Source organism: Furipterus horrens, unplaced genomic scaffold, assembly GCF_987537825.1.
Source record: "Furipterus horrens unplaced genomic scaffold, mFurHor1.1.pri manual_scaffold_9, whole genome shotgun sequence".
In the NCBI taxonomy this organism is placed as follows: Eukaryota; Metazoa; Chordata; class Mammalia; order Chiroptera; family Furipteridae; genus Furipterus; species Furipterus horrens.
In genome coordinates, this window is record NW_028327179.1 from 52,275,594 (window position 1) to 52,302,935 (window position 27,342).

Consider the following 27,342-nt stretch of genomic DNA (forward strand, 5'->3'; position numbering starts at 1 on the left):
AGGCACTTACTATGTCCACTGTTGAAGAAATGAGTGTTGTGAGGACTGATAACACATGGAAGGTGGCTATCACGGTGCCAACTCACAGCAGGCACTTTACATAAGCTCCCCCAAAATACGAAAATCCAAATCCACAAGAAAAAAACCCCACAATTAAAAATATCACAAAAATATGTTAACAGTAATCATTACTTTATAAAAACATTAATCATGTAGTACACATATACTATATATAAGAATATATAGTGTATTTAGATGAATAAAAGGGAAGGATATAGGATAGATTGCTTAATAGGCTTTGTTTTTCTTAAAGCTGTTTAAGTCCTTACAAGAAAAAGATTAAAAACAAACAAACAGCCCTGGTTAGGTAGCACAGTTGGTTAGAGCAATGTCTGCATTCGCCAAGGTTGTGGGTTCGATCCCCAGTTAGGGCACATGAAAGAGTCGACCAATGGGTGCATACAAAGTGGAACAACAAAAATTGATGTTCTCTCTCTCTCTCTCTCAAAGAAAGAAAGAGAAAAAACAAACAACAACAAAAACACTAACACGTGCTTAATCAGAGAGAGTAAAGGGGAGAAAATAGGTGCAAATACAAAGGTAGGAAGGAGAGAAAAATGTGTGTTAAAGCAATATCTTATTCATTCACTCATTTCCTTGGAACTTACCATGTGCCAGGCACTGAGATAAAATGGCAGTGATAAAAGAGACACTGTCATTGCAGAGGGTTCCCTCAGGGTGGAAGACACTCCCTAGATCCCAGGTGGGCCACCACTTTATCACCCTGAGCAGTGGAGAACAGACTATCCCTCAGGAGGCAAGCTGCTGCCTGAAGGATCTGAGGCAAGTGAATAGCCCTCCTGCTCTATGGGACTCTGCAATCCTCTTAACATCAGGCCTTTTATTGCCCCAGCTATTCCCATGTGCCCAGAGCCAACATGGAGTGGAGGGTTTGTTAAGGAATTCCACTCACAGGAATTTCTCCATCAGTGACCTCCCATCACAACTGCCCAACATACCCATTGCACAAGACCCAAGAGTTTAAACACAGAAGCCATCACAACTTAGGTGAAAAGTGGTGGCTTCCAGTTGTAGAATAAGTTGTTGGATTCTACCTGAAGATGGCACAGCTAACATCATCCCAGCCCTAGAAGCACCAAAGGGACAGGTGTACCAGACAGCAAGAACTTCATGAAGTGGGAGGCACAGTCTGAGGGATCTCTGCGGAGAAGATACATGAACAGGGTTTCGCAATGTCTAAGTCTAAAATACCTGAGCAGCTAGACTGACTCTTCCTCATACTATCTTGAGGCAAGCGACATCAGTGGCCTTAGGTTAACTCCTTTAAAACCCCTGTCCCTGTCACAGGCACACCCTGCCCACACCTCAAGGAAGGGAAGGACAATCCTTCTGCAGGAGGCAGAGAAAGTACACAGGCCATGCTTATACCTCAGAGGCCATGTGGTAGAGCAGAGAGGTCCTCCCTCTTCGGACAGCAGAGCCAGGGCCCCCAAATCTGTATTTTTAAAAAGGTCCTGAGGTGACTCTCACGCTCTGCACCAGTTTTAAGAGTCACTGGAAATACACACCAAATACTGCTGTCTTTGGAATCAGAAATATCTGGGCTCAAATCCCAGCTCTGTCACTCATTAGCTCTGTGACTTAGGCAAATAACTTAACCCCATGAGCCCCAGTTTCTTTACCTATAAAAATGGGAACAATAATGCCTACATCAGGGTTCCGAGTGGAAAGGTGCCCCGACAGTACAATGAGGGCCACACCTCAGCACACATCACACGTTGTGATCGTTGGTTCACTGGGTCAGGCATCCTGTCACTGAACACTCCTTGAGCGCAGGTGTCCTCTTCAGTCTTTCATCCCTGGCATTTAGCCCAGGGTCTCACCCTAATAGGCACTCACTATGTCCACTGTTGAAGAAATGAGTGTTGTGAGGACTGATAACACACAGAAAGGTGGCTACCATGGTGCTAACTCACAGCAGGCACTTTACATAAGCTTTCCATGTACATGAAAATGTACATTAAAACAAAATACAAGTAGTAGCTTTCCTAAGTGGACAGTTCTCTGCCTTCTCCCTGCCCCTGAATGAAAAGTATGCCATTTATGAGATCCTGGAGCATACTGTTTAAGGAACACAAGCTGAGCAAGGAGAGGCCACTGCTGTTTGATTTCTATCTGTACTGACCTCCAATTTCAAGACTGCAGGGCCATTATCTCCTACAATAGAAGGTGCAAAGTCTCACCTCACTGCTAGGCTCATAGTGTCACTCACAACCACTCACCCCACAGGCTGTCGTGGTCCCACAGCAGCCACTAATAACGGAACCATTTCTGTTCTCCTTGGAGTGGCAGTTGGCAGTGGCAAACAGGAAGTTGTCTTGAAACAGGGTGTGGTTGTGCCCTGTCAATATATGCCAACAGACACACATACTTTCCCCGCCCCCCTCTCCAGCCTCCTTCTGTTTCTCTCTGTTCCTTCCTTAGGAGCAAAAGGTCTGAATTATTTTGGCGACAACAAAGCTTTTTTTTTTTTTTTTTAACATGGTTTAAGATCAACTCTCACCACCATATGAACAAAAACCTGGGGCAAAAAGGAGTATAAAATTTAGGCTGGGTCCGTTTTCTTACCAGTCACTCACTTGTGGCATTGAGTGAGTAACTGTGTGCGTGAGTGAATGTGAGCTTTCCCCTCCATTTCTCCATGGACACACAGGAAACTAAACCTGAGTGAGAAACCAGGCCAGGTATACTGCCAATCATCCCACTGAGCCACCCAGTCTGCCAGCAGCTGGCCACCATGTTTTACTCGGGTCCCACCCTGTGCACACACTGAACCCAGGACCATCCACGAACAGGACAGAAGGAAAAACACAGGTCACTAGTTTCAAGCAATTTTAAACTCCGAGTAAAAGAGACCTGAAACATTTCTTAACAGAAATCAAATATACAAATGACAAAACAAAACAAAAAAATTGCCGAAGAGATAAATGCATATACTTGGACCTGCACATAAAGGCAGAGAAGTGGGGGGTGACAAGGTGGTGAGGTTCACCACCTCACTGGCTTCCCGGTGCTATGACAGGTGTGCTATAAAATTTTCCACTCCACTCCTACCCAAGCCCCGAGGGTTGCGCCTCCAGAAGGGCTGTCCAAAATAGGCTGGTCCCCAACCCAGCCTCCTACTCCTGACCTCTTTCTGAGGCAGCTCCTCTCCCCACTCACGCCTCAGCCCTGTCTCTGCTCTGGCACCAGCTCACAGCCCAGGAGCTAAAAGCTGCTAAAGCTCAGGCTCACTAACTGAATCGTGGGTTGACAGCATGCTCCGCCTGCCAGGCTCTCTCTTCCGTGACCTGGGCCCAGCCCCACGCCATCCTGTGCGGCCAACGTGCCCTGTGCTCACACTTACACATCCCGGGAGGCAGCCTTGCCGTTAGGATAAGGAGGCTGAGCCTGTGACACGCTGGGCAATGTGACTTGTGGGAGCCGTTTCCTGACTCCTGGCGGAGGGCCCTGGCCAGTCAGAACGCACCACTTCCCCTTTAAGAGAGCACGCCCAGATGCGATTAGGGAAAGGCAGAAAGAAAAGCCCGGAACAGTCAGGGTTGTATCCTGAATTTGGCAGATGAACTTGGGTTTTCCTGAACCGCACATGCAAGGTGTGGTCAGAGCAGCAGGCTCCTCTGAGGCTGATGTGAGCAGTCCCTGTTGGAGACGGGCCAGGCCTCCCTGCAGCCCCACAGTGTGATGGCCACATGCAAGCTGCTGTCCCCTCCACCTGGTCCGGCAGCCTGCAGGAGCCTCAGGCCTCCCCCTCCCCCTCCCCTCAGGTCCTGTCCATCCTGATTGGCAGAGTCCGCTGCAACACCTAGCACACTGCTTTGGACAGAGTACAGACATCATTATAAAGATGGAAAATATTTTTGTGGGACATTTCAACTGTTAATTCAAGCAGGAAGTTTTCATTTATGCTGGATATTTCAGAAGTTTATGCCCTGAGTAGATTGGGGTGAGGGTGTTCAAAAGGCAACAACAATGGTTCACAAAAGGTCACATGTAGTTTAAGTCCATTGGTATGAAATATCCAGAATAGGTAAACCCAGAGACAGAAAGCAGATTAGTGATTGCCAGGGGCTAGGGGAAGAAGGAAGTGGGGAGTAACTGCTTAAGTGGTCTCTTTTGCAGATGATGAAAACGTTTCAAAGTACTTAAGAGGTGATGGTTGTACAACATTGTGAATGGACTCAGTGCCACTGAATGGCATGCTTTACTCATAGGGTGCCAGAAGGAGAAGAGCAAGAGCGAGAATTGAAAACTTATTGAAAAATAATGAAACAAAACTTTCCTAATTTGGTGAAGGAAAAAGACATACAAGTCCAGGAAGCACAGAGTCCCAAACAAGCTAGACCCAAAGAGGACCACACCAACACACATCATAATTAAAAATCCAAAGGTTCAAGATAAAGAGGGAACCTTAAAAGCAGCAAGAAAAAAGAAGACAGTTACCTGCAAAGGAGTTCTCATAAGACTGTCAGCTGACTTCTCAAAAGAAACTGGGCAGGCAAGAAGGGACTGGCAAGAAGTATTCAAAGTGATGAAAAGCAAGGACATACTATCAAGATTACTCTATCCAGCAAAGATATCATTTAGAATGGAAGGACAGATAAAGTGCTTCCAAGACAAAGTAAAGCTAAAGGAATTCATAATCACCAAGCCCTTATTATATGAAATGTTAAAGGGACTTATTTAAGAAAAAGAAGTTCAAAACTCTGAACATTAAAATGACGACAAAATCACAACTATCAACAACTGAATCTAAAAAACAAAAACAAACTAAGCAAACAACCAGAAGAGGAACAGACTCATAGGTATGGGGATCATTTGGAGGATTATCAGCTGGGAGGAGGAAAGGGGAGAAATGGGGTAAAGGTTGAGGGAATAAGAAGGATAATTAGTAGGAACAAAATAGACAGGGGGATTTTAAGAATAGTATAGGAAAGGGAGAAGCCAAAGAACTTACATGCATGACCCACGGATATGAACTAAGGGGGGCATTGCTGGAGGGAGAGGGTATGGGGCAGAGGGGAGCAAAGGGAGAAAAGTGGGACAAGTGTAACAGTATAATCAATAAAATATACTTAAGAAATAAATTAAAATGATTAATTTTGTTATGTGACTTTCACCTCAATTGAAAAACTCAGTGGGAGAGTGTGTTTGGGGCAACTTTAGTTTCTACTAGGATCTCTCCTATGTTTCATCCAACATTTCTTTGTAAAACCTGACTATTACCTGATAAATCTTTAGTTAACCCTGGTTAAGGAGTATATGCCTTTTAATAAGGAAAAAGAAAAACAAACCATTAAGAGACAAAAGCTTCCAAGACCCAGAAGTATGGCTCTTCTGTAGCATTTCACACTGTGGGGAGGTGGCATTATTTTAAACTGTGCCACACAGCTAGGCAGTGCCTACTTGTCTTTGTGAGACTGTCTCGGGTTGGGACCATTCCTCCTGTCAGCTGCTGGACAACGTAACCAAAAGCAGAGGGAGGGAGCTCTCATGGGAGATTTACATAGGGGAACATGACATTGGGCCTCTGGTGTCTTGGCTTCCTGTTCTCCTCTTGGAGAGTTTCTTCCCAGAATGAAGAAGAATTGTCAGTTTTTGACTGATTTTTGAGGGGGCTGTGCTGGTTGGCAAAGCAGACTGGTTTCTACAATGCCGATTCTTTGCAATGGAGCCAGAGGGAACAAGGGGGCGTGACCTGGCCACCCACCTGACCCAGCCCTGCTGGAAGGAGTGGTTAGCCCTCCTTTCTCAATCCCTTGCAGCTTTTGCAGCTTTGCAAGAGATAGCCTGCTCCTGAGGGTAATACGGCTGTGAGCCTTGTCCTCCAGACCCCAGGCCAGCGGGTCAAGGGCTCATGGGTATACTTCCCCTGCTCAGAGTCAAAAGGAGGCCTGCTAGATGTTGCAATACTTAGAAGAAACACAGGTGAAAGGGCAGGCCCCGTGGCTCAGGAGCCCGAGTCTTTCCAGAGACAAATGTGAGCAGCTTTCCTAGATCTGTTTTCTGAGAGTTCCAGGATAACCTGGAGGACAGAGATATGAACAGTTACTGCGGGCCATCTCTCCCAAAGCCCTTGGGTCCTCCTGGAGCACTTTGCCCTGCCTCTTTCACCCTGTTCTCTCTTTCCATCACAGGTGTCAAGGTAATAAGTAGGTGGTCTAAGTTCCCAGAACACAGGTGGCTTGAGATTTTTAAAAAGATGCAATATTTACACTGCTCTAGCAAAAACAAGCAGGCTCAATCCAATAAAAAAAAACGGGCAAAGGACTTCAACAGATATTTCTCCAAATAAGATATACATACAGTCAACAAGCATATGTAAAGATGATCAACATCATTAGTCATTAGGGAAACGCAAATCAAAATCACAATGAGATACCACTTTATACCTACTAGGATGGCTATATATCAAAACAAAACAAAACAAAGTAAAATGGAAATTGGAACCCTTGGGCACTATTGGTGGGAATGTAAGATGGTGCCACCTCTTGAAACACAGTATGGCGGTTCCTCAAAATATTAAACACAGAACTACCCTATAATCCAACAATTCTACTATTAGATATAAACCCAAAAGAACTGAAAACAGGTACTCAAACAAATCCTTGTATATAAAGGTTCCTTAAAGTACCATTTGCAATAGCTAAAATGTGGAAACAACCCAAATATTCATCAATGGATGAATGGATAAACAAACTGTTGAATATACATACAATGGAATAATATTCAGCCATAAAAAGGAATGAACTACTGATACATGCTACAACTGGATGAATCTAGAACACTATGCAAATGAAAGAGAGGGCCAGAAAAAAAGGTCACATATTATGTGAATTATTCATGATTGTCCGGAAGAGGCAAATCCATAGATTGGTGGTTGCCAGGGACTGGAGGGGAGATGGAAGGGGAAATAACTGCCTAATGAGTATTAAGTTTTATTTTAGAGTGATGAAGCATCTGGAACTAGATAGAAGTAGTGGTTGTACAGCATTGTGAATGTACTCAATGCTACTGAAATGTTTACTTTAAAATCGTTAATTTTGCCCTGGCTGGTGTGTCTCAGTGGATTGAGTGCCGGCCTGAGAACCAAAAGGTCGCTGCTTCAATTCCTAGTCAGGACACATGCCTAGGTTGCAGGCCAGGTCCCCAGTTGGGGGTGTGCGAGAGGCAGCCACGCACTGATGTTTCTCTCCCTCGCTTTCTCCCTCCTTTCTCCTCTCTGTAAAAATAAATAAATAAAGTCGCTAATTTTGTGTTACATGAATTTTACCTCAATAAAAAATGCGCTGCAGAACATAAGGGCCAGGACAATCCACAGACAGAACAATCAGTTTCAGGATAACTGGGAATTACATTCAAAGCTCTTTTTGGAATCACTTAAAGGAGGTAATTTTTAATTTAATGTAATTACAGAGACCAGCAGGAGAGAACAGACAGGCACTCCTAGACAGCAGTTCTTAAACATGGCAATGCAGGTTCAAGAAAAAGTGTTATTTGTCTAAAACACACACACACACACACACATGCACACAGCGGGTGTACTAACTATTCACAAAAGGGCCATTGTGGCACAGCTCCCCTCTGGCAGCCCCCTCATCCCTGATACAGCCGACATTTCCATCATTTTCACCACGGGGATCGCTTTCCAGTGATGGAACCATCATTTCCATCAGAGGGACCCAGGTCCTAGACCCTAAAATGGGCCAGAGTAACAAACTCCTGATAGGCAAGAAATGCCACAGGTGGTCCCTCCTCGGGCCTGTCGTTGCCGTCTCAGCACTCCAGACAGCAGCTGCCCAGCTGGGCTTCTCCACTGCAGGCCCCTGAGTGGCTGGTACTTTCCAAGTGCACTCCAGGTGACAGTTCTTCCCTATGCGGAGCTGCTCTATAATGACTGTACATTAGTCCGATTTCTGCTCTATGTGTGTCACCTTGAACCAGTCCAGTGCCCCTTCCATGGGACACTTTGCCAAGTATTTGTTCCCCGAAATCTTTCTCTAGGAGAATCTCAGGTGTCTTTTTCAACCATTCCTCACAAAATGTCATTTTCACTGTCCCTCCTGATCTCTGGGTCCTCTTTAGCTCCTATTGTCCTTCCTGAACTGTGGAACTGAGAATGGAGAACATTATAGATGGGGTCTGAGCAGTTCCTAGCAGTTTTGGATATTATTCTCCTATTAATGCAGCTGAAGAGCCAATCTAGATATTTTATTTGATAGCTCCATCACCCCTAACTCTTATTTCATCCACTTTGTGGCCAGGATGCTTATCCACAGGTAGCCTTTAAAAATGTCATCTTGTTGGACTCAGTCCAGCCTGTTGAGATCTTTTTGGATCCTGATCCATTAATATAACTGTCTTCCCTCCCAACTATACCACCTGAGAACTTGACAAGCCTACCACTAATGCCATTCTTCTTACAAATCCTCATTTATAAGGTGGAAGAGGAAAGGGCCAACTGTGCAACTCGATACATCTGCCAACATGACAGTGACCTGTGAATAGCACTCTTGAGGTGTGAGTCTACCAAGCCACCTACCATTCAGGGCAGGTGTGTCACTTCGCCCACATTTCTTCATTTTCCCTGTTCGGATCTCATGGACACTGACAAATGAGGCTAACAAATGAGGCTCCTCTGACCAGTGGGTGAAAAGACTAAGAGTAAAGCTCTAAGAGCAGGGCAATGCACACAGCAGGCAATCAAATGTTGCCTTTATAACTGACAACAAATACAACAATAGAAGAAAACCCTGGCTTTCCAATTCTGAAACTACCCTTCTTATTGGAATTCAAATACAGCCGTTAGGCAGCTGAAATCAATATTAGGGGCATTGGCATCCAAGAGCTGGAGTCTGAATCGTGGAAATCCTTCCAGAATTTCCATGCTCTGAGGCGAACAATACCTGCTCTTCCAGGGCTTTAGGGAGGAGTCAATGAGATCAGGCATGTAAAAAAGATTTAAAAGTTGAGTCAGGCTAAGAGAATATAAAAGAAGACTATTATGATTATTAGTGTTATAAATCTCTCAAAGATACCATTTCCATTGGTAGAAACCTGCCTGTTAAGCCAAGGAGGAAGCTGTAGATGCACACAAACTGCCAGAAGGCAGTCTTTCCACACAGAGCAGCTGTACTGTTGCAATGGAACAGATTTCTGATCTCCTCCCAGCAGCAATCACCTTCTCTCTCATCTCAGACCAAAACCCAGGCTGGCTTACAAAGGGTGATGGAGTCTCCACTATCCTGCAGGAACACGTTGTCTCTCTATCATCACTTTGTTGAGACTAGGGCTTGAGTAATCTGCAGCAGAAAGCTGGCAGGTAATGAAGGGGCAAGAGGGTTGCTTTTAGCTCCCCTGTGGCTTGACCCCCAACTAATCCTTGGGTTTCTGTTTTGAATGGCAGTTTCTAAGAACACCAGGCTACTGGCGCAGATGTTCTCAGGGCAGGCCCCCTGAATCCCTGTTCTTGTCTCAGCTGAGGATGTTTGCCTCAGGCAAGAAATGGTCTTTTTGCTTAGACAAGATTGGGGAAGGGGTGTTGCAAAGGGCTGTCAGAGGTCAACCTGCAGTCCCCTAGCTTCTCAGGGTCAAGATGTCCCATGGCAAGGGAAGAGGGAGAAAGAATTGGTCTGGCTTATATAGCCTCCTGGGAAAAGAGCAGCAGTTAAAATGCAAGGCAGTAACTGGCTAAATTCTCCTCTTTTAGTCCATGTTGAGTTGGTTTCCCAACTTCCAGGGGCAATGATGTCGAGGGCAGATTTTAAATGTATATCTACATATAACTGTTGGCGAGACACTGGGAGGATCATGCCAATGAATCTAATAACAGATTACAGAGTTTGCTCAGAAAGCCACTGGAGTTAGAGGCCCAGAGGGGAGGTACCAATTTCTGTCAGGTGACTTCAGAAACCCACTGGCCTACAAGCTACTCTCACTCACTCTCTACCCCTACAATAGTCTCCCTCAAGATAGGTGGGCTGCTGAAGTCACCTAAAAATCATCACAGGACACATGAAAGCTGACTCAGACTTTCATAGCCACTGGTGACTTCTTGTGACATCTGAATATATTCTTGTCTTTCTCTTACTGCATTTCCTTGACAATACACCCACACAGAGATGGTGCCTGGTTCTACACACGTGTATGTGCAGGAACGAGTCACAGAGGAACCCCTATACCATGGCGGTTACTGCAGTGTTCTGATGCTAGTTCTGCAGAGTTGAAGCAGAACCAGGCTTAGTTGATTGGTGTTATTGGTTGCATTCTGTCCTCCCCACCCCAAATACATATGTTGAAGTCCCAATCTTCAGGACCTCAGAATGTAATCATATTCAGAAATAAGGTCTTTAAGGAGGTGATTAAGTAAAGAATGAGGCCAGTTAGGGTGGGGCCCGAATCCAATATGACTGGTGTTCATATAAGAAGAGTAGGAGACACTAGGGGTGTGTGGACACAGAGGGACAACCATATAAAGAGGCATTGAGAAGACAGCCATTTACAAGTCAAGGAGAGAGGCTTCAGGAGAAACCAGCCCTGCTGGCACCTTGACCTTAGACTTCCAGTTTCCAGAACTGTAAGAAAATTAATTTCAGTTATTTTAGCCCCCTAGTGTGTGGCATTTTGTTATGAAAGCCCAAGCAAATTAATATAATTGGTTTACCTAAAAACTGTTCATATTCACTGGATAAGGGAGAAAAAGTATAGCATAGAGGGCAGAGGACAAGGGACTCCTAACCTCTGAAGTACAGTAGATCGGATGCATCTTCCTCCTTGGTTTGGGGCATGCCATGTCAACGCCAAATTGTAGCAAGGCCAAGGTGGGGACAATCTCCTGATCCTTGACATCTAGCAAATCCTGCCCACCCTGGAGGCACGAGACTGAGATATTCTACAGGTACCTAGCAGCTGGTCTGAAACAGTGTGACTTCAAGCCACAGCCTGGGAGAAACCAACTTTTATCAGCTTACTTTCTTGTTTGGCCTCTTACCTTTGTGGGTTGTGATGGACCTGTTTGTCAATGCTATCCTTCCAGAAAAAGATAAGGCCATGGGGGGTGAGTCCGCTAATGGCAGAGTGAGGTAACCATCAGCATATTCACAGGTTTGACAAACAAAATCACAGACCATCTGGCCCAGTGCTGCTTTTCACCAGGGATCCACCTACCCTCCAGGTTCTACCTGGATGCTTTGGTCCTCCCTCAAGACTCCCTGATCCTGGGCTTCCCACTGAGTGTGAGGCAGACAGAACTACTCCCCGTAGGGGCCAGGAGAGGAGAGGAACCCACAAATGCTCACCACTGCTAAGGGGCCCAGACACACTGGTTGGTGGGACTCAGAGGTATGTCACTGAGCTCTTTCCTGGCTGGGGGTGGTGGTGGTGTGTATGTGTGTGGGGGTACCTGGGGTGAGAGGGAAATCAAAGCAAGGAAGGAGGGTGTTCGAAAGGTATTGTCAGGCTGATGTGAGGAGGGGCTGGGAGAGGCGACATGTTCTAGGAGACAGAACTAACAGGCTAGCAAATGGCAATGCCTTTTCTTTCCCAAGGAAAGCAGGGTAGGAGGGTCTGGCCAATTTAAATGCAAAAGCAAAAGGGCAGGATGACTGGGAAACATTTCAGTATTCACTGACATCCCTCCCCAACTCCCACATAAAGGCCTGAAGGGGTCCCTTCATTTACTCTGAGGTTATTTGCACAGTGGGGTGACTACCCCCATCATCACTGCTAACTGAGATGCACACAAACCAACACACACCTCAAACCTGAGGTCTTCAAAAGGCGGGTCTCAAATTCTATCTCAATCTGATTCACTGGAGGAGGAACGGGGAAGTGTAACGGGGCCCCATCCACAGGGCAGATTTGGATCAAGTTAGAACAAAGAGTATTAAACATTGGCAAGGCAGCCAGTTCACCCAGTTTGGAAGGGGCAATGAGGACATGAAGGTCTGATGGATAATGTCAATCCTGAGTTCAAGCTCCCCAGCTCCACTATGCAAGTCAAGCTGCATCTCCAGCCTTTTCTACTGAGACCAAAGGGCTCTCCTTATCCTTCACCAGCTCACTGCGTCTAGCATGAGAAAGCACAGAGCATGCTCTCAAGAGCAAGGCAGTCTGGTCATTCTCTGCAAGCAAGGTTAAAGGAGACCAGAAAAACAAATTCCCCCTCCTCACCAATAACACTCCTCCCCGCCCCCTCTCAGCTTTCACAGATGAGAGAAACATGGAGAAAAAGAAATCTGTTCTTGGCAGCGGCACTCAGCAGTTATAACTCCGCCAAGCCGGCCTAATGGTCACATTTACAACCTTGGAAATTTCCGTTTCAACTCTCCATTTTCATTTGTGGGTGTGAGTCGGTGATGCTGGGGGTGGAGGAGGTTTGGACCTGTCTGCAAGGGACCCAAGACCTGGATCAGGGCAGACTTGCACTTAGAGGGCCTTTCACGTAACCCAAACTATGCTTACCGTTTTCTCCCCCCATTTCGATTTGTTTGGTTTAAAATATGTAGCCCCAGGCACAATGAAGTGTCTCATTAGCAACGTTCTCCTGGACTATTAGACTGGGACTCCACACTCATTACGCTGATGAACATGCTACTTACCCATGCAAATTCCAGGAGCTGCGCGGACAGAGATGGGAGGTACTCAATGTAGCTGTCAAAGGCTGATTTAATTACACAGCCATCCAGTGGGCAAAGCAGAGCAATTTTTAGCCAACTGTTCTACTAAATATTGCAGGAAATCCTTTCATAGAGTGCTAATTCTGGCTTAGTGTTTCAAACGTGCCCAGCTTTAGTTCTCATTCAAACACTCACGGTGCCCCCAAAGATGCTAGGCCAGCCCAGAAAATCAAACAGAGAATACATTAGCTGATATACCTTTTTGCAGTTGATTATTTAAATGTTATAAACACCAGAGTATCATACTATTATTTAGGTGAGGACAAACTTGAAAACCCACTAACTTCCTGCAGCCATCCTTCCTCTGCCCCTCCCCCAGGCTCTCCGCGTCCAGCCAAACCGCTTTTGGGCAGGCTGGGGACGCCAGCTAACACTGCTTCTGCTGGTTGGACAAAACAACCATTGCAAACCCACTTCGGATGTCTGAAACAATACTCTATCACTGCATCCACCCTCCCTGAGCGCCCCAGAGGAAATGGCATCATTACTTTCATTTTACTCCGTTTGTGACCAACCAAAGGAAAACAACACGTCCTAGGACAACTGTCAGGGTATCTGCTACTGGCGGCCGGAGAGTATGCTCTGGATTGTAATCAAATGACCTCGCGGAGAAATTAGTTTTCAGGAGTTAAAATAACTCTCTGCTGCACATGCACTGCCGTTTCTCTAACTGCAGAAACGGATTTCACTTTCCACACTTAGAAAACTCTCATGCATCCCCGTTTTTTCAAAAAAGTCTATAAATAACCCAAGATCAGCAAAATTATGCAAAACATCCTGCTAGAAGAAGAAATGTAAACTAAAACCACTTACAGACACTCAGGCTGCCAACTTAATCTGATTCTACGACGACTGTAAACATGTTGTACTTTTGGAACCTGAAGCGATCCACATTAGCACGGACGCCGCCACAAAAAAAAAAAAAAAAAAAAAAAAAAAAAAAGAAAGAAAGAAAGAAAGAAAAACCCCATAACTAAACAACAAGAAAAGCCCAACGCCAGCTCGGAGCACCGCGATTCAGTATTCCGCACGGCGCTGGGCCGACGGCCGACCAGCTGCAGTCAGGACTAGCTATCCCAGCTCGCACACGCCAACTGTTTTGACTTCAGGCACTTGTTAAACACAGAGTTTCAGGTCCTACCAGTTGGACACCAGAAGTTCATAGAACTGACCCAGTGCCAAGAACAACAAGCGCAGAAAGCGAAACGGCTGCCTCGTGTGCCGTGTTTTTGTTAACTGTTTATGTAAGCCCCAAAGCAATTGGGTAAGCATTAAGAATAAAGCAGAACTTAAATAACAAAAGCAAAAGATTACCACCTTGAAGGAAATGTAGATGTTGGCAGATAAAGAACAGACTTCAAACCTAGTTTATTGGTGGGGTGGGGTGCGGGTTTTCGAAGAGAATCAGTAAGGGGGGGAGGGGCAGGTGTCACATGACAAACTGCGGTTATTAGAAGGAACTAACTGGGTGCCTTCTTGAAGCATCTTTTACTGACAGACTGCCTTAAGAGATTTTGCAAACGCCAAAGCCATGGCACACAGCTGGAGTGGCTGTAGAAGCACTGGAATTTGTTAGTTGGTAAATCCCATAGGAGAAAAAAGGAGCGTGCCGAAATGGAGTTTTCAAGACACAGGAAAGGGACTTCCAAGTTTCCCGCTCCATGCAGCGAGGCCACTGAGCCATGTGGGAAGCAAACAGGAGACTGCGTCCCTGGGCTGTTTCTGACCTGGTTCTGAGAAAGGTTCCCCTTCCCACTTTTGAGTTTAAAGTTCCAAGGGTCAACCTTTCTCTCTCATCAGGACTGGAGTCTGTTCTCTTTAGGTGACAGTGAATAAAGTATTTTCATCTGGTAAAATAAAATAAAAAGGAATGCTTAAATTACTTATTTAACAAGGTTTTCCGTTATTGTCTCGGAATGCATCAAGCATGATCTCATTTTAGGACCAAGACAATTAACCAGATAAAATTTTAGAGTTATCTGAGAACTGGGGAGTGGATGTAAGAATGAGAAATTTTAAATTACTGAGGGGACTCAAACCCACCCCCCATATCTATCTATCCATCCATCATCTATCTCTGATTTGAAGAATAAAATGTTGTCCCTTTCCCACTCCAGAAGTCTAGGAAAATGTAGTAAGTAGAAACAGGTTGTTTGTAAAAGCCACTGTAACCTTGGGCTAGATTCTCATTTATTCTGGAAAGTAAATGTAGATGTCCAATAGACATATGGAAAGATGCTCAATGTCACTAATCATCAGAGAAATCCTAATTAAAACCACAATGAGATATCACCTCACACTGGTCAGAATGGCCATCATCAACAAACAACAAGTACTGGTGAGAATGTGGATGAGTAGATAAAAAAAGCTGTGGCATTTACATAATGGAATATGACTCAACTGTAAAAAAGAAGAAAATTTTACCTTTCGCAACAGCATGGATGGACCTGGAGAACATTATTTTAAGTGAACTAAACCAATCAGAGAAAGACAAATACTATATGACTTCACTCATAAGTGGAATCTAATGAACAAACTGAACTAACGAGCAAAACAGAAACAGACTCACAGATAGAAAGCAGGATGACAGCTCTGGGTCGGGGAGGGGAAAGTTAAGGGGTGGTGGGATCTTGCAAAAAGGAAAAAGAATTCATGGACATGGACAACAGTGTGGTGATTGCAGGGGAGGGGCAGGGAGGTGGACGGAGGTGGAAGAAGGTATAAAGGGATAAATGGTAATAGAAAATATTAAATTAAAAAAAGAGAAAGTAAATGTAGTTACTTTGGGAGTCACCAGTATAATGGTGGTAGATATGAACCCACATGGTGGCTGCCCCCCTTTTCCCAAAGGAACCCAGTTTTATTACAAACTATATATAGGAGTGATTTCATAGGGATCTGAAATGAAGCCCCCTGGAGTGAAACGCGGCAGTTGCCTGACAGATCCAGAGACAAGAGCCAAGGCAACTCAGAGCATCCAAGACAAAGGAAGGAGCAGAGGAGGAGGAATGCTGAGGTGGGGGAGAGGAGAAGGGAGAAGGGACACCCTGGAGAGAAGGTTCAGGTCTGGCAAAGTGAGTTTTGAACCAGCCCTAGCCTTAGGGCTGGCAATCGACTCTTTACAACCACCCCAGAACTTCTGTGAGCCCTGCTGCTCACTTAGAACTCTGTGGTTTCCAAGTTTCCTTCATGCACATTCTATTATTTGATCCTCAGAAGAATCCTGAGAGATGGGGAAGGCTGGTGTTTATTATCCCTGCTTAAAAGGAGGAAAATTGAGGCTCAGAGAAGCCTTGGTCTTAGCCCCACGAATGGTGGCTTGTGCTGGTATGGTGCTTTATTATTTACAAAGCACTTTGAAAGTGGTGGGCTTGCCCTGGCCAGGTGGCTCATTTGGTTGGAACATCATCCTGTACACCAAGGTTGGGGGTTCAATCCCCAGTCAGGGTGCATATGGGAGACAACCAATCGATGTAACCGCCCCCCCTACCCACCTCCGCCTTTCTCTCTTTAAAACCAATAAAACATATCCTCAGGTGATTTTTTTAAAAAAGTGGTGGGCTTTATTAGTCCCATTTTTACAGACAGGTAAATTGATATTTTGGAGAAGCCACAAATCATGGCCAAGGCCACACTGCAAAATCACCAACAGCACTGGGTCTCCCAACTCCTAACCCAGTCCTCCTTGCTTGCTTCTATTATGTTTCCAGGATACACAATGACAGAACTAAAAAGGCCAATAAAGTTGTTTTATTATAGAAGCACATCTTCTCCCTTAGTGTCCTCAAAACTCTCTGTCTTTATGATTTTTCTGTAGTAGTTCACAGATTGCAACCCCCTCATGCCAAAGGGTTCTACTCTACACCAGGGAGCTTTGGACATCTGCACACCAGGGCTCTGGTGTCAATGGAAATGGAAAGCAACTATCTCTGCCCAGTTTGCATCCTGTCCTTTGATTTGATTAGTACACCCACGTGCTGACCCCGGGTTCCTCACCTAAACCGGGTCTAAGAAGCTGGAGCAGAATGGCCCTGTGGGCCTGCCAAGCTGTACAGAATGTAACCTGCATTTCCAAGATGTGTTATCTGGCATGGAGAAAGGATCTGGCTTAGCACATGGTTTGGTGGATCTCTTCTTCAACATGATATTTCAAAGCTGTGCTTTTGCTTAGTTCTTTGGCAACAGAGTTTACTAAAAGTACTGGCCCAAATGAAAGGTCCCACTGTCATGTGCCCTGTCTGTGCCAAGTGGGCACACTCACAGCTTGATCTACGGTGCTGTTGCTATTATGTGATACACATGGGCAGGTTCATTGTAGGTTTGGGGCATTTCCTCTTGAGGGAACATGATAGTGAGTTAGTGCAGATGCTGAGGTGTAGGAGTGAATGGAGACATCTGTCAGGAGTCCAAGGGCTCAGGGTCATGACAAGAGGTGCTAAATGTGGAATAAAAGAGGGAATATGGTTAGGAGGTTATAATTAGAAAGTTCTAGAATGTTCTGCCACTGCCTCATCAGTCTCCCTTTCTCCTTCTTTCTCCCTGAAAACATAACAAAATATAGAACCAAAGGTCAAAGAAATTGGATGTCAAAGTGGCCTTCATGTTGAATGTCACTAAAGCAGCCTAGGTTGTAAAGACTAATGAAATTCACGTCTCCTGTTAAGTGGAGAAGCTCTGTGGGTAGATGAGATGCACAGGGGATACCTCTCATTTGGTTTATTTGGGGTTGTTTGGTAACCACAGGACATTTGCATCAATGCTTCCTGAAAAGAATAGGGGGACTGGGCACATCAGAACAGTCTTGACAGGAAAACTTGTTTGCTCACAATTTACAAAGTGAGTATAATACAGTATTTCCATGTACCTTGTGACTCCTCTGAGTATAGGGGCCATTATTTTTTTAAACCCAAAAGTAGGGCACATGGTTTGACAGGTACCAGCATATTTAGGGAAGAGAAGTAGGTTATTTGAAATCAGAACATCTGAAAATCTGTGAGGCATGGCCACCAAACTTGTAATATCAAATTAGTAAAAGTGGGCTGAGAGGGCATTGGGAATATTAGCATAAATTTGCTGTAGTTAGTACTGGTGTACTTAACGAAGGTAGTTCTACCATAGACCAAACAAATTCTGCTCTGCCAATGAATATGGTGCTTTTGGGAAGGCTGGTGAACACAGTACATACAAGCCTTGAGGATGACAGCATTGACGGAGACAAAGTTGGGGCCCTGTGCCCAAGCTTTGGGCATTTAGACATCCCCCCACCTCCCTGGGCCCACTCTAGTGAAGGGAGCCACATCAGAGTACAAATACAGAGGAGGAAGCTGGTCAGGGACCAGTGAGGTCTTTAAAACATGGCCTGGATATGTGGAAAGCTGGTTTAAAAAAGGTTGGAGCCAGAAAAGGATGCAGGCCTGAGCTGTCAGCAGGTGTGGCAGCCATTGGCTGAAGACTTGACTTTTCCCCTGAAGCTGCCATGTGTACTTCCAGGGTTCAGCTTCATGCTCTTAATTTTGTCCTGTTACCTGGGTTCACAGAGACTGAGCAAACCTGCCTGATCTTACCTGGGACTGGTTTTGGCTTAACCCTCTGTGATATGGGCTCATAACCAAAGCTACAAGGCCAGTTTTGTACATATGGGGGCCACATACCCTAGATTTTTCAGGAGAGTGGCAATTTCAATCAACCTGAGTCAAGACTGCACCATAATTTGCAAAATGAGTTTAAGCGAAGGTCAATAAATGTGGGTTGATTGAAATCTGGATCACTGGACCACAAGTTCCTTGAAGGGCAGTTCTGAGTCTCATTCATCTTTGTAGGCCAATGCCTGGCCCAAGTAGAGAAGCTTCCCTGTGTTTTTTTATTTTTTTTAAGGTTTTATTTATTTATTTTTAGAGAGAGGGCAAGGGAGGGAGGAAGAGAGACATCAGTGTGTTGTTGACTCCCACGCACCCCCAACTGGGGAACCTGGTCCACAACCCAGGCATGTGTCCTGACTTGGAACCAAACAGGTGACCCCTTGGTTCTCAGGTGAGTGTCCAATCCACTGAGCCACACCAGCCAGGATTCACTGTGCATTTTAAATTAGGGCTTTGAATGAACGAATAAAGTGCACCACACTTTGAATGAACAAATGTGCACCACAAAGACATATGCATATTTTATGAGGTATACCTGAAAGGTGATATCTTTATGTTAGATATGTATCAAATTTGGTGTTTTAATTATTTTTTTAAAAATTATTAAATTTTATTTTATATTTTTCAAGTGTCCTACCTCTCCCTAGCTCCTGGTCAAAATTTGGTGTTTTTAGAAGTTATGTTTGTGATTCAAGTTAGGGAGAAGGTAAAAAAGCTTTCCACTTAAAATTTAATATACTATATCTTCAAAAATTGTAGGTACTTTGTAACAGATATCTTTCCAAAAGATCTTCATCACACTGTACTTTGTCCTCTTAAATTACATACTTTGAACATTATTTGATCATTTTTGGATATCTCAAGGTCACGGTTAAGGGCATTCATTCCAATACTTTGCTATAAAATGGTGATGACTTCAGGGCCTACAACTGTAGCTTTCACATTTTTTTACCCTGATCCACTTTAAGAAATAAATGTCACACTGCAACCTAGTATGCACATATGGCAAAGAGAAAAAACTTCCAAAGGGTAATATTTATCTTTAATTAAGTAAAAAACACTATGATATTTTCTCTTCTCTTCTCTTCCACTGTTTAAAATGTTGGTCAGGCCCTGTCTGGTGTGGCTCAGTGGTTTGAGCATCGCCCTGCAAACTGAAAGGTTGCTGGTTTGATTCCCTGTCAGGGCACATGCTTAGACTGTGGGCCAGGGCCCAGTTGGGGGCCTGAGAGAGGCAATGTTTCTCTCACACATCGATGTTGCCCCACCGTCATGGGTGATGCTCACCTTTTGCAAACACTGAGAAGTAGGCAGAGCTATTTGTCCCCGCACAAAAGGGGCCTCAGCTTCCCCACTTTCTGCCTTTTATTTTCTGCAACCTGATGTCACTTCTTTCTACTCTCAGGGCTGCCTCCATAATCCTCAGGGTGCTAATATGCCGAACTTGGAAATCAGACCATCAAGCTTGCTAGTGTTATGTATAAACTAAGTGTAAGCTTTTCTCAATGAAAGCCTGAAGGGTGCCCCATTGGTGCTGAGTGGGGCTGGGTGCCCTTCAAGTGCTCAGAGCTGCTGGCTCAGTTCCCAAGGAGCTTTACTCTGTGGATGAGTTCATGATACTGAGGTGTTATCAGACTTACCATGTGTAAATACCTGCACGTGTGCAAGAGTTTCTCTTTTTTTGAAAGGAGTTATTCTAAGGACTGGGCCTCAGGCTGGAAGGGCTATTAAGTGACAGAAGCTCCTGGCAGCGATCTTGCCTTGTGAATGATCTGGGCTCCAGTGTGTGAGGAAGTTACTCCTCAAGTAACAGACCCCACTTCAGGCAGTGTGCAACAATGCAGTATTTGGGCTCTCTACGCTGAACTGCTCTTTGCCCGGCCATTCACAGCTCCTCCTGTCTGCACCTCAACTGTCAGTAGTCCTTTCACTTAAGTGCAAAGAAGATAAACAAAAAGATATTTGAAACCTCAGGGGGAATTTTGAAGTATGTCAAGTTGAGTGTGTGTGTGTGTTAGGGGTAGGTATTTTATGTTGATTTTTTAAAAAATTACAGCGAAAGGTAGATAACTGTGCCCCTAAACAAACCTAGATAATCAAGCAAATAGGCCCTGGTTAAGTAAACCGTTGGCACATCTATTTAATGGAATGCTGGTAAGTTATAAAAATAATGATGTAGATCTATGTTTACTGAAATGTATGCACAATCATTTTACATGAAAAAAGCAGATTTCAAAGCAATGTCTATAATAGGATTCTACTTTTATTTAAAAATGAATGCATATAAGTAGATACATATAACATAGAGACATACACAAAGAAAAGATTGGAAATTTTTACACAAACACTTAAATAGTTACTTATATTTCCTGGAATTTTGGCAGTTTTTACAATCCATTACTTTTTTAATAAGGAAAAAAAAGCAACTTTCACTTTGAAAAAGTAAAATTCTACATTATTATGCAAAATAGTGTTTCTGTTTGGGGCACCCCACCCCAGACTCACCTCATTTGTGACTGTTCCATGGGAGCATTTGCCACATCTATTCATCAACAAGGCAGTGTACTCAAGCTGAGCTTGCACACTTGCCTCTCACTAGTCATGACATCTTCTCAACCTTGAAGAGTTCTACTCATATAGAAGGGTAAGTTGAAACTTCATTGAAAAAATTTTACATGAATGCATCTTAAGGCAGAGGAGGGGCTTCTGGTTTTACTTTTAAGGGTCATGTTCTCTTCTCTGATGGAGTCATGGGGAAATGTAAATCCCCCGGCAGATCACTGCTCTGTTAGTTACTTCTCGGGCAGAAGGGGGCTACAGGTCCCTCCATTCTCCAGGAAGACAGTGAAAGAGCTGCCATAATCTACATGCTGAATCTAGTTTTCCTTCAAGCCAGAGCCCAAACAGAGGCTGGGTTTAAGGACAGGAATAATCCTTAACTCTTGTCAGTGCTGCTCTCTCTACAAAGTTTATTCACATCCATGGGGTAACTGGCATTGCCTAAAAAATGACTAGGGAGAGAGTGCAGGCAAGTGTATTGTTCTCAGTTTACAAATTGGGAAAATAAGATTTACTGAGGGTAGGTGGTTTGCCCAAGGACCACCCTATTGTGAACTTGCAGAGACAGAATTTAAATTCAGTTCTCCTGGGTTTTTTATCTTTGTTCTGTGCCACTGCATTCTTTCTATAAATAGAGTAGCGATATACTTTATCATCCTAACTGGGCACCTCTGAAAGTAAAAGGGGGGGGGGTGCCCAGAGCAATAGGTATAAATTGTGACTCTTGAACAATCCAGATTCATGGTGACTTCAGATATAATCCAGCCCTCATCCCTACCCTCCCTCACATCCATGAAATCATACCTTTTGAATAAAAGAGAGAGATGGAACATTGTTACAATGCCTACAATTTACTTTAAAGTACTTGTGTATATAAATAAATAAGAGAGAGAAAGGAAAACACTTGAGTATAACTGGTGTTTCATTGTGTCTGAAGGGTCTAGGCTTTAACTTTAGGGGTGATCAGCTCACATGCTATCATGAATACAAAGTCTTCACTGGGCAACTAGCATTAACCTAAGATGGTCATGCTCCAGAAGTGGCTACTTTCAGTCTTTCTGCTATCTGTATTTTGATCAACATTCTGAATATAAAGATAGGTTTTTGTTGGTAAAATGTGTGACTTAGCAAAATGAATGCTACGAATGGGTGCTTATTGGTGAAATTAAAGGTATTCAAGGTATGAGGCCTGGCCCAAAACCTTTAGAGACTCTGCCCTTGTATAAAGAGGGTACTGGAATCCAGTGAGGCTGGTGTGCAGCCATTGCATTGGAAGGGTTGATAACAGCATGGTGCTGATTCAGGAAAACAGAGTCCTGTCTCTGGAATATTCTTGCAACTGCCTCAATTGAACCTTTCATACAAGGCATGATGAAAGACATCAGAGCAAAGAGGGCTGGGCTTTCATCAAGTTTACCAAATAGGTTGAGTGAACTGTTTTCTCCCTACTTGTTAATAAACATTTGTTTGATAAATGCCTGTATCTATGGGCAGATGTCAGCCTAACACTCGCATTCACCACCTCAAACTCCTGCAAACTTCTATAGTGGCAACTGTTTTCTACCATAAAATACCTACCAGTTCTGCATGGCCAAACATGCTTAGATCAGTCCACAGTAGACCGGGTAGATGTCAGGAAGGGAGTCCTTGATACTTTTTCCTCTTCACCAGCTTATGAGCCTGATGAAAACAGAGACTGGGTCTGTCTTGTTCACTATTCTAGTTCCTAAACCTCATGCAGCACCTGCCCATAGAAAGTGTGTGATAAGATATTTGTCCAATGAATAAAATGAGTAGGAATTCTGTTATTTCTATAATCTGTCTTATCAACTATAATCTGTGATTGCTTTTTACACCACTAATTATAACTGAGCCTCATATACCATTCTTTATTTCTTGCCCTGGTTTAAGATAGTACTTTAAAAAGCAAGAAAGAAGCTGGTGAATAAAAACCACTGAGATTATATGGTTTAATCCTCACAATAGCATGATGAGATTGGTATATCACTCCCATGTTCAGAGGAGGAAATTAAAGTCCAGAGAGGTTAAAAGTTAACTTAGTGAAGCTAGAACCTGAATTCAGGTCTGTCTGACTCTGAGCCCAAGTATGCTCTGCTACCTAGAGTTAACAATCACTCAGTTTTGCAGGCATTGAGCTTTTCCTTTCTTTTCTTTTTTTAAAACTATGCTCACTTTATGTCATGCGATTGAACGAACACACACATCTTTCTGGCACTTCATCTTATTTTATCAAAAGATTTTTTTGGGAGGGGAAGCTAGATGGATGTTAGAATATATGAACCACCTTTCTAGTTCTTTTGCTTTTAATTATTTTGATTGACATGTGGCACTGAGGGATGTCTAACGGCCTCTCGAGTCTTTGAGCTGCAGAAGAATCAGTCCCCAGGAATCTGTCACAGCTCTCCTTGTCTCCAGGGCACCAGGCACTGCAGCTCATTCCGATAGCCTCCCCCTAGGCATCCTGCCCTGCCGCAGCCCTGGACTACTGAGAGCCTTTTGTTTCAAGCCTCTTTGACTTGGTGTACAGTGTTCTCTCCCCAGGATGTTCAGCGACCCTTTCGTTTTTCACCTTGGTTTAATGCTTTGTCTTCTTTCAAGACTCAGTTCAAACATTCCTACATCCAGGATAGTTAGGAGACTCCTGTCACCCTGTGCCTCTGCCAGGTCTTACTTGAGTCCCCTTCCCAGTGCACCCAGGACACACAGAGCACACCTCCACCTGAGCACTCAGCACAGGGCTCTGTTATCAACCAACTGCCTTGCTTCCCTCTTCCACTACACCACAAAGATCTGTAGGCAGGGACCTTGTCTTAGTACTGTTTCATAGCAGGCACTCAAAGTGTGTTAGATAATGAATGGATAAATCAGAAACTAATTAGCCAATCCACAGTAAAGCAAGAGAAAACCCAGGGATCAGCGGGCCAGCAGTTTCCAGTGGTCTAAGGGCTAGCTAACCTTAATTAACGTGTCTTAGCCAGTGCACTCAAAAATGATTTTTTAAGCCTAAGAGCACAAGAGGGTTTTTATCAGAGGCAATAGACTATTGAATTCTGAGTGCTCTGCTCCTTTGCCTGTTATAGAAAAAAAACTTCTGGAGAGATTTTTCCCAGTGAAGACAATTTCTACTTGCTAATGCTGTGCCAACCACTGGCATTCTCTTGGAGGGAGGGGGGGTGATCTAACAGTACCCATGTGACAGGATGCACTGGTAGCTCCATGGTGCCTATCAAAGCTCAGAAGTTATCGGATTCCAGGAGCAGGCCAACACCTGACCTGAGTAAGCCACAGCTTCATCCACTGTGGGACTCTGGCTTAATGAAGTAAACAATTTCCAGCACAGCCTTTCCAAATGTAATTATTTCTAACCACATTGTGTGGATAAAAATAATTTAGCTATTTTCTCCCACCAAACTCTTGGGCACAGACCAAGAAATCTGCAGTGTGGCTGTTCTGATGCTATCATACAACTATAAATATTTAGGCTTTTCTGAGCTCTTATCAGTGTGTCAGCAGGGATGTCTCTGGCATTTTGGTGGGACAATTGTTCCTTGAAGGAATCATCCCATGCATTGTAGAGGGTTTAGCACCTGTGGTCCAATCAAAGACAGTTACTATGACAGCCTCAAAATGCGCCTTTCCCAACAAACATCTTTAGGGGTGAGGGTTGTCCTGACTGGAATTCCCAGTGGGTTATCTTTGACTCATTTTGCAGCAGGAGAATCTTGGAAAAAGACCACCCAAAGCAATGGCGGGGGGTTGGGACAAGGCCCAAGGAGTCAGAGAGCGCAACTGAGTCAAGGGGGTATCAGACCAAGGCTTTTCTGTGGGGGAAAGCAGAGGTCCTGAGAGCAGGGAGAACTCCTGGGTCTCTTGAAGAATGAACACATAAACGCAGCGAGGGAGGTGGCCTCACAGAACCAAGGACTGGAACTTGAGCGGAGGTCAAATGGCACAAAAGGGGAAAAGCCCAGGCAACAGCTCTGAATCCTGGCTCCATACAGCCTCCTCCTCTGAGGCTGCAAGGGTATAACAAAGGGGCCAAGAAGGTCACTGATTCTGGAGAGCTTCAAGGTTCCACATATTAACTAGCTCTCCTCTCTTTCCGGGCCTTAACAGGGCAGCCACAACATAGCAACCCTCTCACTGCCACCCTTACCACTGTGGTTACACCCCATAAATGTGACCCACTAAAAAGAATTTCCAAGTCCCTCAGAGTGATCTTCAAGGGCATCTTGATCACAAAGAGGGGAAAGGTTATAAAACCAGCCAGGGAGGAAAACCCACCAAAGTGCTGAGTAATGGGGCCAGGTGCCTGGACTCATTGCTGATCACTGATTTCACAGCTAAACATTCCATGACCCTCCCAGAATGGCAAGGGGCAAAGTCACCGTGAAGCCACTTACTCTTTTGTCTCATCTTTCTCACTTATTTTAAATTTATTTTATTTTGCTCTGTCATTTGCCACTTTATAAACAGCCTTAAATCCTTTTGCAACAAGGTTAAGTATAAATAAGTAAAACAAAGACACAAAATACATGGCTGCATTGTCAGCACTGCTGTTAGACTGAGTATGAAGTGTTTTGGCTCCAATCTAAGAGAAAGGAGGTGCTCTGATGAAACAGGAAGAGAGGACAGGGAGGAGGGGAAAATGGAAAAGGCTGAACCTGGGCCTGGAGCCTGGGTCTTGCTTGTCTCTGCATTAAGGAGTCACAGAGCCTCATGCAAGTTAACTAACATCTCAAGCTCTAGTGTCCTTACCATTAAAGTGAGGTATTTGACTGGATGATTGCAAAGGTCTCTCTATGCCCAAGCACTGAGATTCTAAGCGGCACCCACACTTGGCCCCTGTTCCTTTTTCTCTCTATTCTTCCTTGAACACTGCCTCTTCTCCAAGCAGAATGGACCAATCAGGGCTCCTTCTAGAGGAGTTTCTGTGTGTGATGACAAGTATAAGTTATACTTGTCACCCAAAGAGATAATTGGTCACTCCAAAGAGATTGATGTCCCATTAAAAGAAATTGGAGGAGATCCAAGAAGGCGGTGGAGTAGGTGGAAGGTACACTCACCCCTTCCCAGGAGCAAACTGGAAGTACAACCAAATTACAGAACAATCAACCTGAATAACCAACTGAAGACTAGCTGAATAAAAGTCTTATAAACCAAGGGTTTGCACAATAAGCCACATCAAGACACGCTGGAAGGGCAGAGATGTGAAAAGGGCTGCCCCCACACCCCTGTGTATGGTTGAGAATCTGGAGAGATATCTCAGCTGCAACATAGCCAATAGGTGCCCACATGACACTTGGCTGTGAAAATCAGTGGGGATTCTGTCTACCAGGGAGAGACAGGAGTCTGCTAGAAACCCAGGTGCCCTCTTAAAAGACCAGCATACAAAACCTCATTGAACTCTGGCAGAGGGAGGGCGAATCAGAGCAGACTGAAGTTGTCCAAGACTGATTGGGTTGTGTGACACTGGGGAGAGAGCTGAAGGGACAGGTGCCAGGGTCCCTGTGCTGGCTCCCTCTGCCATACTGCCTTCCTTTCTGCCATCAACCTGAAGGACTTCACTAACTCCATGCTCTGAACTTTCTGTTGTCCCAACCTGCAGAACTCTCACCCAGCTGCATGAGCCCATGGTATAGACTTTCTTAAAGCACTCTTGAGGGTGAACTCAAGGGGAGTCATATAATGAGTTGTGTCCCTCTGGGGTAGGGGTCATTCTTGTCCTCTGAATTGCCTGGTACCACCCACCCATAGGAGATCCATGGTGCCCCACCAAGCTTGCACACTGCAGATGACTCAGTTGGCTGTGGCCAGCTTGGGCCCTTGCTGCAGACTCCTTGGAGGGCTCTCAAGGAGGGAGAGACTGAGTTGTGTAGCTCTAGGGCAGGGGCTATTTTGTCCTTGCACACCTGACTGTCTCCACCATTCCTGTGCAGAGCCCTCCCTTAATAGGCCAAAACTTGGTCTGTTTGGGCCTTAAGAACCTCACCCTGATGACTCCCTGAGACCATGCCCCATGACAAAAGTCTGAGGGCATCGGGTGTGCAGTGGCTGGCTTTGGTGTACTCTGAGACTTTTGCTGAGTGGCCTCAGACCCAGCACTGGCACTGAATACCACTCACCCCTACCTGGTGACTCACTGACAACCCACATCATGCCACTTGAGTGCTGCCAGATCCTCATTCCGTGACTGAACCTAAGAGGTAGTTGGTAAGCAAAGGTGCATTTTAGGGTGCTTTGGACCTTTTGTTGACCTGCCCCACTGGCTTGGTGCTGTGGAAGACAGCCTTGGTGCAGTCTGGCCCCTCCCACACATAGCCAGGCCCACAAGAGACAGCCACAAACTATGGATTGCTTTATAG

At 44.7% G+C, this 27,342-nt stretch overlaps 1 protein-coding gene across 6 annotated transcripts in view; it reads right to left on the reverse strand.

Annotated features, from left to right (window-relative positions):
* Positions 1-27,342, reverse strand: part of ATXN7L1 (ataxin 7 like 1) — a 251,901-nt gene that overhangs the window by 62,083 nt on the left and 162,476 nt on the right. Inside the window, exon 1 of one of the 6 annotated variants that reach the window (XM_090287330.1) lies at positions 13,572-13,621. The exons of 4 other annotated variants lie outside the window; for them this stretch is intronic. The gene's annotated coding sequence lies outside the window, so the exon portion shown is untranslated. Of the gene's footprint in view, positions 1-3,427; positions 3,477-13,571; positions 13,622-27,342 lie in introns of those variants that run through there. One more of the 6 variants, XM_090287331.1, reaches the window with a different exon arrangement.